Raw genomic sequence first — 22,030 nt, forward strand, 5'->3', positions numbered from 1 at the left:
CTTCAGCCATAACTATAGCAACCTATGTAGATATTGTATACCGGATATCGACAATACTGCTTAAACAAACAAATCTGATTACAGCACTTACAAAATGACAGTCGGTAATAAAGTTGTGAAAAATTAATTGGATTTATGTGCAATGTGAACAAAGCCAAGGAGAGTGAGGTGGTGAAATCAACAAGATATCCATCTCACTCACGTCACATTTCTCAGAGCCGTCTCCTCTTATCATCTTATCATTAAAGAAGCCAGAACAATAGCTCATTTTGAGAGCCTGACACATTAGAAGCAGAAGCGAAGGAAATAATTTCAATGGATTTCCTCAGGGAATGCGTAAATAATAGCTGTTAGTCTCATCCTACACGGTTGTGCTCATTTTGTTTGAATACCAGTAAAATTGTGTAACGTGACAAAAAGCTTAACATGTCTGTAGTTTTCAGGACGTTTTATTGCATCTGCAGCTTTACCACAGAGTGAAATGAGATAATAGTCCAATCAGATATTTAAATGATTTAATGACTTAGTAATTTTAAATTAATTAAATTAAAAAGTGATGCAAGTTATATAATTAGATTACTTGGTCCCACTTTATATTACGTGGTTTTAACTACTATATACTAACATGGAAATGAATAATTTGATACAATGGACTTATTGTGTACATATTTGTTTTTACATTGTACTTATATTTAAAAAATACCTGCATGTAATTACAGCTGTAGTTAATTTATGTAATTACATTTATAATTACACTGTTGACTCTTCCCTTACACATTAACCCACCCTTAAACCTACCCATACCACCACACCTGTCCCTAACCTTACCCGTATCACACTTCAAAAGCAGCAAAAGTGTTTTACAATACAACATGAACACAATAAGTACATTCTACTTATTTTTCGATGTAAGTACATAGTACTTAAAGTCACTTAATATAAAGTGGGACCGATTACTTTTTTTAAAGTAACTAGTTGTCACATGAATTCACCAAATGATGTGGTTTCACAGCTAATTGTACTTGAAAGCAGGGTTTGTGTTGAGTTGTGTTGCACAATGGCCAGTCAAAAAGCGTTTAAAATCCTGAATCACAACCATACTGCAAATAACATAAATCCAATACCCCCTTAGGAGATAATTCCATCTTTTAGTATTATAAAAGACTTCCATTTAATCCCTATAGAGCCTAAGAATCAAGCACAGGATTTTATTGGAAAAGAAAAGACCCCTATAATCTCAAACCGACAAGAGCACTCGAACTTGGAGAGCACAAATATCTTTTAAAGCAAAGAATTTTGCCCTTTTTTTTAAATCGTATAGTTGAGAGTGAAATGCAATCACTGAGGAGAGAGGGGGAGTCGGATTGGGACTTGAACCCGCGTCCCTGTTGGGAACCACAGCCCCCCATATGTCAAGATCAGTGGGGTGTGGAAATGAGGAGGTCCCCCTTTGTGTTCGGGTTGTTTAGTCCAAAGAAAAGTCATGTTCCAGTTCCAGTTGATGTTTCCGGATTGAAGTCAATTGGAAAAAAAAAAAACTGGAAGTGGACCTTTAAATTAACCGACTCAAAGCTGCTCTTTTTCAGACGGAAAGAGGTATAAAAGCGATGGAAATGTAGTCTGGCTTACACAAACATTTGGCACATGTAAAATCAATCAAGCAGCCCTCCATAAAGCCACACAGCTACCATCCAAAGTTCAAACTGTTCCTGAAGCAGATGTTCTCGTAAAAAAAGCCCAAATCAGGGAGCATCAGAGAGTCAAAGACAACAGTAACTCAAGCCGTGCGCTGATTCTCTTCCCTGGAGCAGAGGTGCTGCAGCTCTGACTGTATTGTGATAAAGGCCAGGCAGGCATTTGTGCTATGCTCATAATTGATTGGTGGTCTGATTGAATGCAGAGTAAGAGGCTTGAGTGGGCAGTCATCCATTATAGGCGACCTTGGGGAGCAGTGTGTTGCAATCACATCACTTCCTCCCCTCTTCTGTCCTCCTCTCCCTCTCTTCCTTTCTCTTATCACTCACTCACATGTGAGCCAAGTGAGTCCTAAAGTCCTCATGAAATCAAAATTTGCCCTATTTACTTTGTTAGCACACATTACTGGTTTTAGGGTGAACAATGAATCTGTTAATACACAGAAAGAAATTGTTTGTCGTGGTAATCTTTAATCAAAATCGGAAAAGTTGCTTCCGGTCTGGAATGGCGTTTCTTTTCCGATGACGTCAGTTTGACGGCTTGGGTTGAAAACGCTCAACCACTCTCAATCGTCGGTCTACAATGAGCGAGGGATGGAGAGGAGGTGCGCTAAAGTAAAATCACGCCCTCTATTCAATGTTCTGTTTCATTTGGAAATACATCACATCACTGAAGTAAAATCAGTTGATACTTCCGGTGCATGGGCACTTTAAATGGAACCTTCAAAACCCTCAATTTTTTTTGTACTTTTGATAATTGCGTTGCATGATTACTAAACAAAACAAAACAAAACAAAACTAAACTAAAAGGTCATGTCCCTGCATTTAACAATCCCTGACCATAATAATAATAAAAAAAAATTAAAAAAAATGTTGACAGCTTTGATTATACAGTATGAACGCATTAAAGCTTTGCACTGAACTTAGGGGAATAAAACAGAGATAAATCATTTTTTTTGCCAAATCATAATTAAGACGGCAGATATGAGGGTGATCAGATACAACACCCTATTAATGATATATGGTCAAGTGGTAAAAACTTTGAACTTTGATTCATTGGAAAATGATTCTTTTACAGATGAAACAGGACTGTAAGTAAAGTCATTCAGTGGCTCTTACGCCGGGTACACACTGCACGATTTTAGCCCCAATTTTAAATCACCGTTTTGTGGAAATCGCAGACAAAAGCCCAAAATTGCAGGCAAATGGTACTAGTTCACGTGAGTGATCAAAGACGCAGTCTGAGAGAAGTGCCTATTTGTCGCAGATGCCTGTGAAATATTTAGCATGCTGAATATCTGGACATGGAAATATCATGCATTGTGAAATGTATTTTGATTGGGAATTACATCGGCAATGATGACCTACAGCCAATAAGAGCTCAAGATACAGGGTAAGGGAAAGTTTAAGGGGAGGAGCCGTCTGCAACAGAACATCGATCAGCAAGTATGGCTTCTGCAAGCAACCATTATCTCCTTCATATTCTTCTTTTTTTTCCACTGCAAATCGGCGCACAGACAACTTGGATTACAAGCTTCTTATGTGCATCATTTTAACAAGCAGAAATCTGGTCTCACGAAAAAACTCCTCTCTCAAACGTTATTTCCTGTATCACTTCTCATGTGTGTTTGGTGTGAAACATAGTTTGTAGACCAGACAGGGGTGCGTTTCCTGAACAACGATGTAACTCGCTGCTTAACTACCATAGTACGATGCATCGTTGGAGAAATCAACTAGCTAGTCACGACTGTTTCCCGAAACCATATGTCGCAAAGTATCGTTCAACCACGTTGGTTTATGACGTCTCGCACGTGGTGGACTAATAAGTTATTTTAATTAATCTGTTTGAGATCGAATTAACGCTAGATTTTGTCATATAAGTTACAGACATGGCATCTGAAGACCATTTCAAATTTTTCTCAGTTATTTTGCTTTATTACCAGACTCAATATTTGGCTCGTTCTTACATAGTAGAGCACGTTCGCACATGCGCAGTCTTCAAAAACGGCGCTTTAAATCTCTTGACAAACTAAAAGACGTAAATTACATTTGTATGTATTCTAAATAAATAACACGGGTTGTACTGAATGTCAGCTTGCTTATTTTGCTAAAGATAAGGATTTATTCAGTCTACATCTCATGTAAACTAGAAACTATGCTTCTCTCGAGCTGTCGTTCCAACCACACAAGTTTGCGAACGTTCGTTGGAACGATGGTTTCGGGAAACACCAAATCGTTGAACTATGCTGATAACGACGGAACTTGCGACCATAGTTGACTAACGATGCTTTCGGGAAACGCACCCCAGAGCTGTTGGCGATTCTTCCTATTGAAATGTTGTGTAATGTGCCCTGTCACTGATCTGATGTGTAATGTGCATACGACAGCACGACAGCACCCCAGACAGTCGTGTAATGTAAGAAGAACATGAGACTCACATTGTCTCATTAGTGTCAACGACACATGCCAACCACTGGCACATCTGAAATACATGATAAAAATCTGATTTTGACAAAAATAAAAAGCAAAATAACAAAAACACAATCATTTACATTGGCATTTCTAATTCAAAACTGTTTTGAATTTTACTTTAATAAACAAAATACCACATGCTCTAGTTTCCATAAATTATTCAATTTTAATAGCTTACATAAATTAAAATATATGAAGAGTTCAGATGCAAAAGCCTCTAAGTGCCATCAGAAATTTTCTTCTAGAATGATCATTTTTATCAAGCTCGTATATTTAAGTTCAGTAATTTCACTTAAATGGCGATGCAAATTACCTATTAATTGTCATTTAAGTGAAATTACTGAACTTAAATATACAAGCTTTATAAAAATTATCATTCTAGAAGAAAATTTCAGATGGCACTTAGAGGCTTTTGCATCTGAACTCTTCATATATAAATATTTTCACTTTTTGTAGAAGAAATTAGAAAAGCCTTGGCTGGCCCAAATAACTAAAACTAAATGAAACTAAATAAATAACCAAATTAATCTCAAATATGCTTGTCTATATTCTTAGAAAAAAGTTTAATGCAGAATTGATCCTAGATTTTCACACATTTAATACGTTTAATATTTTCTTAGGAAGTAAAACATCAGTGTTAATCAAGCACAAATTAGTGAAAAGTAATAAGAAATAATAGAAAAGTTTCAAACGACTATAATATTATACCTATAATCTTATCTTTTCTTTAAAATCATCTTGGCATGCAAATATATTATATATAATATTATATATTATAAGTTTATATGCTGTAGAACAGTGCTACACACCTCTTAGCATGCATTTATTGATCCACATGCTAGATTAAGTCCAGCTATATAGAGGACCTTCAAGGCACAGTACAGTGCGTGATCGCACCCATTCCTTTGGCTGCAACACAAATCCTTCAGTTCCTGCCTCTGGTGTTCACCTAATTCCAGATCACAATGGGTGTAGGCTGGAGAGATTAAAGTAATCGGGGAAGTTCCTTTGCAATTATCTTTGCAGTGCTGCTACATCTTAACACTGATTAAAACATCAAAACCCATTTTGTTATAAAGAAAATTTATTCAATTTACAGTGCTGGACATAGCAGTCTAGCAGGGTTTTCATTCGTTAACATTTAATAGAACCACTCTCCGAAGAAATCTTATAATTAATGCATGTTTTACAACATAAAATGCTTCTTTAATTACAAGAAACATGATAGTTTCAGCTAATGGCTTAGGGGAATCAATATAACTGTAACTTATGACTTGAAAGTGTCACAAAATCACAAAAGTACAATAAAAATGTTTGATCACTTAATATAAATAATTATGTATTCTTGTTTATACCATGATTTGTCTGAATACTCTATTCTAAATGGCTGTAAAGTGTGCGATCAAAACGTGTGATGCACATAGTCAGTTTAATGACCGCTCTATAATAATTTGCTGCCTTCATTGAATCTCCCATACACACACACTCACTCACTCACACACACACACTCACTCACCCACTCACACACACACACACTCACCCACTCACTCACACACACAGAGAAATGGGAGATCGCGCTACATATCAACGCTGTGCCACGACATTTATTAATAAATTAGCTTCATTATAATTTATTAATAAATTAGCTTCATTATAATTTATTAATAAATCACTTAATTATATTACTCAGCAACGAGGGGGTAACATCGCTGTTTTTGAAGTAATTAAACTCACATATTCACTGTTATTAGAGCGAGACGCTGCACAGACGCAAGCAATTTACATGCACACAATTCAAATAAATATTTGTGTCTGATTTAAATCAGGCAGAGTGCTAGATCTAATGAGCCTTAACTGACGAATATTACTGTCATGTTAACCCTTCCAGTCACATTTTATGCCGCAAACATCAATGACAGCTTTAACTTGTCAGTGTCGTCAAATAGCCATGGTACAGTATAAGCGGGATAATACACATCTAGTGCGTGCATCACACAATTTTAATGCAGTTCGTGGATTATCCCTTACAAATTACATTTCAGCAGGCATTATCCCATGTTTAGAAACATTTAATTTATTTAACTAGTTAAATCCAGCGCATAATGACATTGAGTTGACCTCAGCTGTGGAGCGGGCACGGGACATAACCATACGGGTTCGCGATGGGCACTTGTATGTGTTATAGTCACTCTGCAGGGTTTGTCCTGTCACTACTGCTGCCTCATTACTGAGTGCCAGTAGGGAGGATGCCACAGATCATGGCCTCCCCCTCTGGTTCATTTACATGCCAGCATGCTCTTTTAACTGGAGTCCAATCTGCCTCAGATTGCAGCCAACTAGGGAGCACCTTGTTTATCAGCAGGGGAGCATATGTTCCCCAGTCCCTCATTCCGAGGTGCCACTTGAGAGTGTCTGGGAGGGTGGTGTGTGTGTATGTGGTCGTACGATGGTGGTGTGGGTTGGTTGTGTGAAGTGTTGGAGAACCTGCTTTGAAATGGTAGCTTGCCAAGATCCGAGCTACTCATAATTTAAACTACAGCGGAGTTACTCTTGTGGGGAAAGTATTTTATTAGTAATTTGTAGTTTAGAAAAAAAACATAAAGCTGTGAAACATAAAGTGACTATATGCACCAGTCTGGGTGACACTGAAGACGGGAGTAATGGCTGCTGAAGATTCAGCTTTCATAAGAATGCATAACATTTTAAAATATACTAAAGCATATGAATATCAAATTATTTAACAAAACAGTAAAATCTGATTGATTTACTGAAAAGTCTAAAAAGTCTTGAACTCTAAAATGAATCACTTTTAATGCTAAAAATAGCTTGTTATTGGAAAAAGCAAAATGTTAGCCTACTCTCATATGCTTAAAGAGTTAGTTCACCCCAAAATGTTTATTCTGTCATCATTTACTCACACTTGTCTTGTTCCAAAGCCATAAGACTTTGGTTAATCTTCGAAACACAAATTAAGATATTTTTAATGACACCTGAGAGGTTTCTGTCCCTCCATTGAAAGTCAAGGTAACCAAAACTTAGAAGAACCAAAAAGGTCTTAAAGGAATCCTAAAACTAATCCATATGAATCAAGCGGTTTAATACAAGTCTGGTGAAGAGACAAACGCCTTATTGTGAACAGATTTAATGTAGGCTTTTATTTACATCTAAACAATGATCGACACGCATACATAGAGCACATCACACGTGGGAAACAGAAGCTCAAACATGTGGTTGGTTTTAGCACGTTACGCACACATGAGCACCATATGTGATGCGCTCTATGTATGTGTTTAAATGTGAATAAAAGCCTAAAATTAAATCCGGTCATCATACTGTATAAGCGATCGTATCTCTTCACGAGACATTTTGGTTACCTGGACTTTCAATGGAGGGACAGAAACCTCTCAGGTTTAAATAAAAATATCTTAATTAGTGTTTTGAAGATCAACCAAAGTCTTATGGGTTTGGACTGACATGAGGGTGAGTAAATGATGACAGAATTTTCACTTTTGGGTGAACTATCCCTTTAAGTTGATATAAACATTTAGTTAGTTAGTGTATGTGTGTGTGTGTGTGTATGTAGTGTAAGATATAACAGAAGAGAGTGTCTGCTATAGTGTTTTGTCTATAAGTGCTGAGTTAAAAGTGAATAGTGAGAGTTTGCATGTGGGAGTTTATGGCTCTCTCTGAATGACTAAAGGCTCACATTAATGAATTTCCAAACATTGGCTTATGTTAGTTTAATGCACTCGTGCATTGTCCAATTGTTTTACAGTGCTTGAGTGCTGAGAACAGAAGAGTTGCTCTTCGGTGAATGGATGACACATCACCGAGTCATACACACACTGCATTTCCATCACAACACAAACAACAAGGACCCTGTGACAGAAAAAAATAGACCTATTTAATATATTCTGAGCAAATCTGATTAATCAATCGTGCTAAATCTGATATGCGCAGTGGGGATAATCCGAAAGCTATGTGACATTTACAGTGTGAATGAGATCTGCCTTCTCTCCCATGTTAAAACCTCAATATCTGCCTCATAGTTTGCTACTCCACAACTCCACATGTTTAAGATAAAATGTTTTTCTGTTAGACCATCTAGACCTCAAGAGCAGGACAGGTGAATCAGTTCTTTCAATTCTGCCAAAAACACATAAAAGCCCTGTGTAACTAACACACAGCTGGTGTTACTTGGCAACTTATCCTTTGGAGAAAAAAAAAACAACAAGTGAAAAAAGAAAATGATCAGGTGCACAAGGCAGGAAGAGGTGCAAAGAGGATGAGCAGAGAAAAGAATAAAGGCTTGTTGGGGTGCTCTCTAAAATCTCACCTATGGCACCAACAGAGCCTGGGCCGGACCTTTCCTAATGTCGATAATTAAAACAAAAACAAAAAAAAAGCCCAAAATCAGCTGATATATCAGCCATGGCAACCACTAGACAGCAGAAACAGACTGATATTTAAGTCATTCAGTGAAAATCCAACACTGCAGTGAGCAAATCAGTCATTCACAACCTAATCATTTAGACCGGTTTTGTGAACTGGATCAACTGTTTAATAGCAAAGATCTGACTCAACAGAAAGAATTTTTCAAAATCAGATATTGATTTGACTCTCATGACTTAATTTTAGGTCTGTTCCTCACACAAAGCTATCATGTGACTTCACTTTGGCATCCTTTTTTCAAAGTTTGGAAAAGATCGACCAGTATAATGCTCAAAATTTCGCCTTTTGTGATATACAGGCTTGAATGGAATCTTGTTTACGCCACGGAATAAAAAAAGGTAATTGCAACGTTTAATCTCACAATTCTGAAAGCCTTTTTTTTTCTTCTTACAATTGCGTGTTTATATCTCGCAATTCAGACTTTATAATTCGCAATTGCGAGGTTGTGTCTAGCTGTTTTGGACTTTATTTCTCAGAATTGTGAGATATAAACTCCCAATAGCGAGAAAAAAGTCAGAATTGTGAGATAAAAAGTAACAATTACATTTTTGTAATCTTTTATTTCATGGCAGAAACAAGCTTCCATGGGTTTGGAATGACAAGATTTTAGGTGAAGTCTCCCTTTTAATGTTTATACAAAATGCTTAACATTTGTGTGCATTCAATACATTACCGGCGCATTTTCTTAAAGCTGCTGACTTTTGTTAATAATCTCAGAGGCCTCGCACACAGCAGGTGTGTGTGTGTAGTTTACGCCAACCACGTGCACACACACAGGCAGGCAGTGTTGGATATTCTCTCCGAGCCTGTCAGCTCTCCTGGCTTTGAAAAACGGTCTGTTGGAACAATTCCTAGATAAGTCCCCCAGCTTTTGAAGTTAAGTACTGCTACACCCCATTCTGCAGCAGACAGACATGATGATGTTATTAGTACACATTCTGTAAATACCTGTCAGTTTCCTGTGTGTATCCTGACAGCCAGCTCCGCCTCTTTGAGCCCAGTGTTTATGTTTGTGAGCACGGCACTATTCCCAAAACTAAACAAATGGGCTACCTCCACATACTGCATACGTTTGCCATCGGAGGCACCTGACATAAAAAAACTATTATTATAATATATACTTATATCAATACTGCATAACAATTCACCTTTTCACTACTTTATGAAACAGTTTGCAAAATAGGCAGAGCAAAAACATAAACACTATTCAAAGACTTAAATTCTAGTCACAATTCATTTGCTGCAATTACATTAAAGAGAGCATGACATCTCTTTTACACATTTTGCAAGTTTCATATCTTAAAACATCCTCCTCATTATAAACAAAGAATTTATTTAAAGGGGTGGTATAATGCCCTTTTCACAAGATGTCAAATAAGTCTTTGATGTCCCCAGAGTGTGTATGTGAAGTTTTAGCTCAAAATACCCCACAGATATTTTTATATAGCATGTTAAAGTTGTCACTTTTTGAGGGTGAGCAAAAACGCCTCGTTTTGTGTCTGTCCCTTTAAATGCAAATTAGCTGCTGCTCCCGGCACAGAGGGCTATTACCTCACACAGACATGCACTGAAAATTTCTAAAACTTTTAGCCTTTAATGTTCAAACTGGAGTCAGATGATGTCAATGGAGTCAATGATGGAGAGACTCAAGAAGCAGGGCTCGCAAAATTTCAAAATCGCTGGTAGCCCTTCGGGCAGGCACTCTTCAGATTTTGGTAGCCCGAAATGAATTTTACTAGCCCAGATAAAAAGACAATTTTATTAATGTAGAAAATTGGTTAGGAGTCAAAACAATGAATCAAAAACTTTCAAACCACAAAATATCAACAAATATGCATCTGGTTCTAACTGAACTGATAAGTGTGTGACCAGTATGGAACATGAATCAGTCTGTGTCGGTGGCTCAGCCCCCAATGAGGGTATGATAAAATAAAGAAGTAACACTTTAGTTCAGGGTCTAATGCTCACTATTAAGTTTCATTAACATGCAGATGGCAGTGTTTTATCATCACGGAGGTCCCGAATGTGAGGTAGGCTAGTGAGGGGGGTTCAGGGGCACCCCTGAGAAAATTTTGATTTCTCTGATCTACATATGTGCATTTTAAGATGTTTTGAGGGCCAAAAAAATTGGATAACAATAGCTTTAAAACCATGTAAGTGGGCAGCTGATTATTTTTCTCTCCTCATCAGCATCACATTCCTATTCTCTTTGTTTTTCTCTTGCTCTGTCTCTTCCCCTCCTAAAGCTGAGCTTTGACTGATATAGGCTTTTCATTTTTGTCTGTCAGTGAAGTAAACTTAGGGTCAACTGATAGGTTGATTTATGAATCATTTTCTCAGATGCATTAATTTACTGAAAGCTACTAGGAAAGCTAGGTAGCCTAACTAAGTTTATTAAATTCATTTACAGTATGTACACATTCATTATTGATCTTATTCCTAATACAGGGCCGTAGACAGGGCTTTATAATCAAATAGGTCCTACATTTAAGGTTATTAGGGGGTTCAAATTTTTTATTTCTCTGATATGTCCATTTCAAGACATTTGAAGGCCAAAAAAGGATAATAAATAGCTTTAAAACAATGTCAGTGGCAGTAGATTGTGTCAATACCTGCTCTCACTTCTTATCCATCACTCTCTCTTTTTCTCTCAGTCTCCTCATCTTGCCATCTCTTCTCCCCACCTAAACCTGAACTTTTTTAATTTACTGAAGGCTACAAATTGTATATTAATTCTCAACATGTACACATTCATTATTAATCTTGTGCCTAACATGAAAACGGCTTTGAACGCCCATGCTCTGTTAATGTCCCCTCACAATGACAGTAAACTAATTATTAGTCACGTTACATAGGCCTATTTTCAGTTCAAAATGGCGAAATTCGACAAAAGTATATTCGTTTGTCTGATTATTTTTGTCATTCGTTTCACATTTATGACCTAAAAAAGCTGTCAAATATGAAATGTTTAGTTTAGCTACTTACATCTTATCTCGCACTTGGCCGTAAACTGAAGCGCCAGTCGCTCTGCTCAAATTCGCGCTCTGCAGCTTCTTGTGAACATAAAGCCCGCCTACTTTGATTTGATTGGTCATCTCAAATATTCTGACATTGACAGACCAATGAGACTCAGATGAACACACACACACACACACACCTTTCTGACGTGCGCTCTGCTCTGCGCCGCTGCGGATTGAAGATGAAGAACGCGCTGAATCTGATTATAACAAAACTGAAGCGAACACTATTTAAGATAGCCCGTCGGGCAGGCCGGTTATGCATTTTGGCAGCCCGACTAGAAAACACAATAGCCCCGGGACGTCGGGCAGGCGATTTTGCGAGCCCTGAGAAGAGGTGATAACGTAGAAAGCAACAGGACGTTTCTGAATGGTTAGTTGACGAATTTATGTAGCTGATGTGTAGTTATCTTCTAGTCATTGATTAGCATATTCTGTCATGATAATCTATAAATCGTGTTCCGGGGGCGGGGTTTATGTAAATTTTAGGGTTAGTGATGTCACTAAGCCGGGAGGAATGTCGTGTAGTCCCTACCAGCCGTTTGTTGTAGTACTTAAAAAGTAATTTCTTTTTAAAAGAAAATATCTCCCTTTGCTTTGAACTTTGAGCATTGGAACTTTGCAGATGTTGTTTATGCTCCAACAGCAATGTAAAAAAGTGAAATCATATTCAACCACCCCTTTAACATTTTGATATTGTGGGATTTCAGCCACTTAACGGCTGACATTTGCCTACACTGGATGTGTGTCGTGTCGCGTCAAAAGCAAATTAGAATCACTGACGCTGCATGTCTACACTGAATACAGTATACACAGATGCGCACTTTCTAACACACTCCACGTGCTTAAGTCTGTCGACAGGACAAATGGAAGACTGAAAGATTGTATGCTTTGTCCAATTTAAACAGCTCGTTTGCATCTTTGTATAGACTTCAGAAGGATCCAAGCATCGGAAATAAGTGGATGGCGGTCTGGATGGCGTCAGAGTCATGTTTGTTCTGAGCATTTTGAATTGTAAACAAGGCACAGTGTAATGGAGAGTTTGCAAAGAAACTTTTGTTGAAAGATGAAGAATCCAACTGTACTCCCAGTAAGCAAAATAGTGTCTATGTTGCTGTCTGGGCTGGATCTGACAGCAGCTGCATTACAGACCGTAAGTAAATGATTTTATAATGATTTGTCTGTACATGACGGTTTTACATGGATACTGCTTTCAAAACACTTACTCATGTGCAATAGCTTAGGAAACTATAGAAACCCACTCACTATGATGTTAGCCAATCATAAATGTGGACTCTACTGAAAAGCAAGATCTAGCGAGCTTTTGCCCTTCTGCTCCGCGGGACGTTTCTGTCCTCCCTGAGCTCGCCTTAGGACACCTGCGTTACCGTTTGACAGGTGTAACACCCCAGTCAAACTCCCCACCTGGCACTGTTCCTGGGGCAGGTCACGTGGAGGACCGGGTGACCGGCCCACTCGCGATTGACTCCAGCAGCGAGAGCCCGCCGGGTAAGTGAGGAAACGATAAGAGTAGTGGTATTTCTCCAGCAGCGGGTGTATTATTCTACACCCCTCATGTCTCTTCACAGTGCCAGACTAGTGTAAAACTCAACAGGTTCTTCTTTCCCTTCTGATTCTGCTAAGCTCGTTCCCTTGGCTGTGGTTTCGCTAGATAGCAGGAAGGGACAGTGGGAATCTCGTTCATCCATGCATGCGTGTCGCTAATAAGGTGACGAGGCATTTGGCTACCTTAACAATATAAGTGAACCTCAAGGAACATGTCATAACCCCTTTAATTCCACTGACCTACAAAATGTGACAGGTGCAGGGATGAGGTTATTAAATTAAACAAAAATTAATTTCAGCCCTTCAGCAGGAATGGCTGCATTATGCCAAAAAATAGCAACTCAATGTGTGATTTATATTGATGTTTAAATGATTTTTGGACATTTTTGGACATTACTGTTTACAGTTTTGACTGAGCTGATCATCTTTACAACTTTTGCTAGAGTAACCATTATATTTACGTTAAAAAAGAATACATGTATATATTTTATTTGTGTATTTGTTGCAATCATTCGCATCTGCCTGCCAAACTTACTCTCGCATTAATCATTGTTGATCAGCTTATCGTTTCACAAGCTGTTTTATTCAGGTCCTGATTTATTTTCTTCAGTTTTATTCAAAGCTGAAGCCAAATATTCTAAAAAGAATATGACAAAACAAGCTGAGCTGGAAAGTCTGTTGTTCTTGGCAAATTTTACTTTCAACAATTAAACTTAAAGGAGGAGGAAAATTGTCAAAATGTTGAGAGATTTAGCTATTAAAAAAATTGCTTGTCAGTTTTTACACTTTAAATAAAAATCCAGCTGAATGAAATAGGCTAAAGAATGATGTCAGTGAATATAAGCCCACTCTAAAAACGCAGGGTTATTTTTTTCAACCCAAATGCTGGGTTGAGACTGTTGGGTAAAGAAGTTGGGTTGATTTGACCCAAGTTGGGTCAAAGTTTGGCAAGTTCCAGCGGTTCACTGAGTGCCGAAACCACTTTGCCTATCCGTGTTCGCGGATGTGTGGAAAATAGTAGGAAACTAATCGAAGTGGATAGGAAAGAGAACTTTATAACTGACTACAATGAAAAGCGTGTTCTTTTAAAACTGGAATGTTTTCTCTCACAACCAAATCACTCACGCAGTGACTGGTGAATGGGAATGGCGTTTAAGAGGAATGATTAAAAATGCTTTAAACGTAGAAGGTAAAGTCCTGCCGATTCACTAGCACACAGTTTATTCCAGTCTTTCAGTGTTTATTACAGGCTGAGGCTTTCAGTCTGAGTGTTCTTTGGCGGCACTCAAAGTCTGACATTCTGGCAATTGAAAAAAATAAATAACTGGTCAAATTAGGTCTGAAAAGTTATTCGACATTTATTCAACAATGTTCAATTCAACTTAAAAAGCCATTTAATTTACCTGTATAACTGTTGATTAGCCATTCTCGTCTGCACTTTTTCTCATTCAAATGTCCATGTTGTTATTATTTTTACCTATTTTGGCCATTTTTGGTTGTTCTTACTTATTAATAAATTTTCACTTTTTGATGATTACTCTAACCTGTAATTTCCAACCCATTTTGGGTTAATTTTAACCCAGTTAGTATAGTAATTTTAAACAAATGTTGAGTAAAAAACAAAAACAACTTTTTGACCCAGCACTAGGTTTCCAAAGTGACTCAAATTGGGTTGTTTTTAACCTATTTAACCTTTTTTTTGAGTGTATTCAGCAAGATAAAAAGGAAAGACATTAGATTGCAGATTATATTACAAGTGAATATAGGCCAATAAAAACTAATAAAAGGTCATAAAATGACCTTATTCCACTGAAATACAGCAAAATTCTCTACTTTAGCCACTTCAAAGTTTTCGTTAGGTATCAAAACGCAATTATCTTTAAAAAATAATGATCCCTAGTACTCAGTTTTACATGCTCTTTCTCAACAATCCCTTATGTAGACAGTCCAAATATTTCCCCCCCCCAAAAAAAAAAAAAAAAATCTCCACTAGAACTTTCTAGTCAGAGTGGTACGTTTTACACTGATTGGTCCACATCAATAAACATCAAGTTAAAATCTCATCAGTTGTTCTGGATTTTGCGTTTTATCTTCCCTCCATTGGAGCCGCTGATGAGATTAGGTAAAACCATCAGAGCAGCTTCATTTCAGGATTTAACAAGGTGTCCTCTGTGTAAATGATCCCTCAGCTCATTTCAGACACCACTTAACATTCCCTCAATACCAGCATGGCGGTTCCCACCAATTTTACCCCTTTTCCAGTTATCGATTCCTCTACATTTGTTCATGTATCACCTCAGCTTTAACCAGTGTGACCCAGGTACCGGTCTCACATTCTCACATGCCTGTGTGATAATTGCTAAGGAGAGTGAGACTGAGAATCCGTGGGTGAAGTGAGACATGTCATGAAGACAGAAAGAAGGGAACGAAGAGAGAAGTAGAGAGACAGAGAGGTGATAAACAAGGACATGGACAGATTCAGCTACCACACGAAAAGCCATGCAGGGAGAAAGGATGAGTGGAGAAACACGAAATCTACTGAGGAAAGACAAATGGCGGGTGCTGGGATCAATACCAGTGCCTCTAATGAAGAGAGTGACAGGAAGAGAGAGAATGAGAATGAGGTGTGTGCCACAATGTACGCGATGATATAATTCATACACTGTAAACCCAGATTTTGATTCAACTCAAAGAGATTGAGTTTATATTACTTAAATGTGTCTAATTTATTGACATTACTTGTTAATTCTGATTAAACTGAACTTTTTCTTGTCCTTTCTTATTGTAATTGAGTGTTTAAGTCAAATCAGTAGTTACTACTCAAACAAACTGAGTTTGTATTACTTAAACATGTGTCATTTTTTACATTAATTATGAATTCTGAGTAAACTGTACTTTTTAATGGCCTATCTTATTGTAATTATGTGTTTGAGCTCAAACAACTTAAAATCACCAAGTTTTGCCTGTCCAACGGTAAGTTCAGAGGGTCAAAAACAAAATACGAAATCGCGAATTACTTCCAGATGGAGTCATGGGCAAGTTCGTGATTTCTGGGCGTTATTGTTGTGTTAAATTCGTAATACAGAATGATGTATCTTTTACGGAACAGCTGTAAATATACAGCACATTTCTGTTTTCAACCCGATAAATTCGTAATATACAGTATCGAGTATCATACTGTATTGCGTTGTGGGATTGATTTCTTTCGCGCTCAATTCAGTTAAAATGTGACGCGACGCGAGCAGACAGTACAGGCAAACTTGATTTGTCAGCGGGATTCAAATGAACAGAATAACCATTCCTGTCATCAAGATAAACAGCGTCTGCGAATCTGTGAGCAATTTTTAAGCTTTTGTGAGCTTCGGTTCGTGTTTCAAACAGTTGCCTGCGACGCAGCTCGCAGCAGAAAATGGACGACATTAACGTTACATGAAGACGGATGGAAGAATTTGTCATCTGAATAATCTAACCTGCGCCTGTGACGATAAGTGGGATTTAGAGTTTGAGAAGATGGAAAATTGTTGAACTGAGTGATACGGTAAGCCAATATTTTTTTTGCGTTTGCATTTCTACATTGTTTCCACGTATTTGGTTTGATTTTAACCGCGGCCTCGCAAGCATTCACTCTGTTCCACATGTTTACCAAGTAACATTAACTTCGACAATTCACATAATAGGCAACATTTACCATGTAATTTGCACGATGTGCTTTTGATATATATATTTTTCGTTTCAGGGTTTGTAATCTGATGACGGTCCAGTGCTAATGTAAGTGCTTTTAAGTATAGTGTAACGTTACTGCTACAGTTATAGTATCTAACTACGTTATATGTGGAAAAAAAAAAAAATGCTGTCAGTTCTGTGATCCTGTGCTTTTGAATCGTTGTCAGAGTTTTGCTAGCACAAGAAAATCCATGTTCCTAATGCTATTTTCAAATATATTTTATTCCTGATTACCATGCCATGGTCCTACAACTAACGTTACTCCCACAATTCAAAGAGAAGTTAGACGGTGTTATCCTTAAAGCAGATAAGTAGATATTATTCAACAAATCTCATTAATCTGGAATATGTTTTGTTTTGGTTCTGTTGATCATGGTTGTGCTGTCCTTTGTAAAAATTGTTTCAGGAATTTGCAACGCTGATGTCCAGCAATCTACATTTGCCAGAGAGTCAACACTTTATATTTCTTGATATGTAAACATTGGGTAGTTTTAACCTAAAATGAAAAGCCATCATTTACTCACCCCACTGCAAAATATGTTTTTCTAGTGTTTTTTAATTGTTTCCAGTCCAGATATCTAAAATTCTTACATGAAGAACAAGTAAAAATTGTCTTGTTTTCTGAAAGAATAAGTCAAAATTAAGTGAGTTTATGCTTAAAACAAGCAAAATAATATGCCAGTGCGTTTTAACGTTCTAACCCTAATCAATTTTAATGTTTAGGTGAAAAATGTAATTCATAGAACTATGAATAGACAACTACATCGAACCACAGTGAAACCCACAATAGTTATTTTAATTATTAATTATTTTTTTTATTTTTTCAATTACAGGTCAATCTCTAAGCGACCAGTGCTGGACATTACGTTTGGAAGGTCAAGGTGTGTGTGGAAAGGATCACAGCCTAACTTCATCACTGGCCTGGCAGCGCTGTTTGCCTCCTCCTATGAGTTCAGCTTGCAGTACAGGAAGAGGCAGCACCTTGAGTTTGTTCAGAGGTTAGTCATTAGCATATTTGCCATTCATATAAATATTAGACTGAATTGTGACTTGTCTTCTTGACAGTATTTATTAAGCTGACTACTGGTATAAACAATATGGCCATGGTTTCCATACTGGGCTTAGCTTAAGCCAGGTCTAGGCCTTAATAAAATTAGGGTATTTAAGCAGCTTTTATAAAAATGTCTAATAATAAAAAAAAAAAGCATTACTGGTGTGCATCTTGAGACAAAACAGTGGCAGTCACATATTTTAAGATATGTCAGTGCAAGTTGTTTAGTTGAAGGATTAGTGAAAATTCTGTCATTAATTACTCACCCTTATGTCGTTCCAAACCTGTAAGACCTTCGTTAATCTTCGGAACACAAATTAAGATATTTTTGATGAAATCTGAGAGGTTTCTGAACCAGCCATAGACAGCAACGTCTTTGCAACTTTCAAGGCCCAGAAAGGTAGTCAAAACATCGTTTAAATAATCCATGTAACTACAGTGGTGCAACCTTAATATTATGAAGCGATGAGAATACCTTTTGTGCACAAAAACAAAATAACGACATTATTCAACAATCTCTACTCTTCCACGTCAATCTCCTACGTGTTGACGTAGTGTAAACAGTGTCAGCTCACCTTTATTTCCTAGCGCTTTTAACAATATAGTTTGTTTCAAAGCAGCTTTACAGTGATAATAGGAAAGTACAGTAACATAGATTGTTTAGGCTTTACAGCAGCTCTAGAATAAAGTTATTACAACTCTGTGTACACAAACAATGTTCTCAATGCTGGAGTTCAATTTAAACGAAAATATGGTCAAACTTAAGTGGCTTTTCCATCCTAATTATGCTTTTAAATGAAAGTTTGCCTCAGGTAGATTAACAAAAAGAGGTTGCATTTTGGCAAGAGTTATCCTTTAACGCGTTCCGGCCTGGTGGCTCGAGAACGCAAACCCTGTTATAGATTTCAAGCTGCAAGCCTTGAAAAAAAGCCAGTGCAGCGCTTCTGGGTTCTACGTCAGAACGTAGGCTTATTATTGGCCAACTCTGGTCGTGTGTGATGACCCAGGAGCTAGCCAATAGTGAGCCTTCATTCTGATGTAGAACCCAGAAGCGCTGCACTGTTTACACTGTGTCAACAGTGTTGGAGAATGACATGGAAAAGAAGAGATTATTAAACAATGTCGTTATTTTGGGGTTATTTAGCACACAAAAAGTATTCTCGTTACTTCATAATATTAAGGTTGAACCACTGCCGTTATATGTACTATTTACCGATGTTTTTACCACCTTTCTGGGCTTTGACAGTCGCAATGACATTGATGTCAATGGAGGGACAGAAACCTCCCAGATTTATCCAAAATATCTTAATTTGTGTTCCGAAGATGAACGAAAGTCTTGAGGGTGGGTAATAATGACAGAATTTTCATATTTGGGTGCAAACATGCAGTTTAGTCTGGTAAACGTCATGTTTAACATTATCCATGTAGTCATGTATGCAATTCACATTGCGAGGCTTGCAATTAAGTTAAATTAGTTAGTTGACAGTGCGCTTGTAAACAGACACATTGAGTTGATGTATTTTAACCAGGGCAGAAGAAATATCAGTTATTGATCACAACATCCAGCATTGCATTTTTTTTCATGTTGTTTAGTTTTATACAAACAAATTAGTCGTTAAAACCGATATCTGGTTTTTATTTACACATTTCTTGTGCTGTTTCTCTCTGTCAAAATATATAATCTCAGTCCATAATATTTCATTGTTGTTGTTTTTTTCCCTTTTAGATTTCCTGGCATCAATCCTGAACGTGGATCAAAAACAAAGAAAGGACAAGTAACTTCAAAGAAAACTGGCCAAGTTGTGCAAAAAAATGAACACTGTAAGCCTACAGGTGTCCTCACTTCTGCGAAAACTTGCATACTTTGAATGGGATTTCGTTTGCACTTTTATGGACTTCAAAACAGAAACAGCACATCACTTCCAAAGCTTGGAAGAGCCAGGACATTTTTAATATAACTCTGATTGTATTCGTCTGAAAGAAGAATGTCATATACACCTAGGATGACTTGAGGGTGAGTAAATCATGTGCTAATTTAAGATTTTTGGGTGAACTATCCATTTAATTAAGCACTCAGTGTTACCTGTTTGTTGTTAAAGTGTTAAAATTGCATTTTATGTTTAAAAAATTCAGCCAACATGTTCACAGAAGGCAATTTTCTGATCTTTGCTTTTAACCAAAATAAATGTTTTAAAACCCAGAAAATGTTGTTTTCTTTTTCCTAGTGTGGCTACTCTTATGAAACCTTAACGTATAATATTTTAATTATGTAATTATAAAAGCAGCATTCCCTGTAAAATAAGTTTAATATTGTAAAAGTATGTGGTATATACTGTATTTGGTAATTATAGTGGAGTACTGTAAATGCTTTTTACTGTACTAGTGCTGTAAAAATACAGTATGTGAGGAAACTACACACTAGAAGCCTATTAGGCCATGGCTTTGTTTCTTTTGTTGCTAAAAAAAGACATGTATAACAAATTGGATCAGTGTAATGTTGCAGTATGTGTGTATTTTACATGGCTCTATTGATTGAAAGATATTTTGAGTTTCAGGAACTAAAATTTAAGTTGGGCCCATTAGAATATACAATTTAGTTGAATTGGTAATGGAGTAATGCTTACTTAACAAGCTGAGTTAAATAAATGGGTGGGGAATGATTGTTTAAACTAAGTATCTTCAGTTACTGTAACTCGGTTATAAGTACATTCAACTTAAATGTACTATTCCATTCCATTATGGGCTTAAGTACATTGAACGTAGTCCACTTCACTTATTCAACTAATGCTTCATTACTTAAAAAATGTAAGGCAACGAGTTACCTTGGTTTTTTTAAGTAAATTCTACTTATCCGGGTTTACAGTGTATATAATGATATAATATTTTACCATCCAGAAAACTGCACTTCGACAAAACAAAACAAACAAACACACACAATATATATGCATTTTTTATTTTATTTATATGCCAAAAGCCTATTTCCACCCCTATGGTGTGTATTTGTGAGCTTATTTAGTTAAGTGCAAGCAAAATCAAGCATTGCAATGTCTAATTTGCTAATTATTCTCCACCACAGGGGTTTGCAATAAAAAGAATGAGATGCTTTTTAATATATTTATTAAAAGAGTTAAATTAGGTCACAAAATACTAAGCACTGATAAAAACAACTGCTAATTAAATATTTTGTTATAATTTGGTCATAAAATGAGATTTCTAGATCTAAAATTAAAAGCTTTCCCACTTTTAATGACATTAATGTTGTAATTTTAAGGAACTTTGAACAGTAATTAATCTTTATGCAATACACAAACTAATGAATAATTCTTAATAAGTAATAATTAGTGATTCTATTGTCCTTCGTTCTATTAAATATGCTTGTCACACTGTATTGAACACGTTGTTATTTCTCAACCTTATTGTGCACTTTCTACCTTTGTTTGGATGTAAACACCTCAGTGTCAACACTTAAACATTTACCTCTGTATTTGCACACATGCACCATACGACCACATGATAAGCTGGCAGACTCTATATAGGGTCTGTATACAGTATGAGGTTCGAAGTCACAGCTTATCATCATAGCAGCAGTGTGTGTGTGTGTACCCGGTATTCCCTATGTTATGTCCCCACAAGGATAACAATACCAGTACATTTGTATTTATTTTTTTGGTCCCCATGAGGAAAACAGCTTATAAATCCTACTAAGTGATGTTCTGTGAAAATAAAAAATGCAGAAAGTTTTCTGTGATGGGTATAGGTTTATGGTTAGGGGATAGAATATACAGTTTGTACAGTATAAAAATCATATCTATGGAATGTCCCCACAAAAGATGAAAACCCAACATTATTTATTTATTTATTTTATTAACATTTTTATTATTTGCTTTATGAGGACACAGATGTGTATAACGACATGGGTATTACAACGTAACAGTTTATAATAAGGTTCCATTTACAATAAGCATTTATTAAATTTAGTTAATTAAAGTTAATTAAAGTTTAATTTAAGTTAATTTGAACATTTAATAATATATTAATAAAATCATTAAATTAAC

The 22,030-nt window shown here is 36.7% G+C and overlaps 1 protein-coding gene and 1 long non-coding RNA gene across 4 annotated transcripts in view; one reads left to right on the forward strand and one right to left on the reverse strand.

Moving 5' to 3' along the window:
- The window catches only part of neto1l (neuropilin (NRP) and tolloid (TLL)-like 1, like), a 113,975-nt gene that overhangs the window by 50,115 nt on the left and 41,830 nt on the right, over positions 1 to 22,030 (reverse strand). The window lies entirely within an intron of this gene.
- On the forward strand, positions 15,877 to 19,777 carry LOC311284182. The gene is made up of 4 exons (XR_014626167.1): positions 15,877 to 16,739; positions 16,938 to 16,969; positions 17,758 to 17,922; positions 19,702 to 19,777. It is a non-coding gene; the product is annotated as an uncharacterized lncRNA (long non-coding RNA).

The sequence above is a fragment of the Rutilus rutilus genome (genome assembly GCF_951802725.1).
Source record: "Rutilus rutilus genome assembly, chromosome: 24".
In the NCBI taxonomy this organism is placed as follows: Eukaryota; Metazoa; Chordata; class Actinopteri; order Cypriniformes; family Leuciscidae; genus Rutilus; species Rutilus rutilus.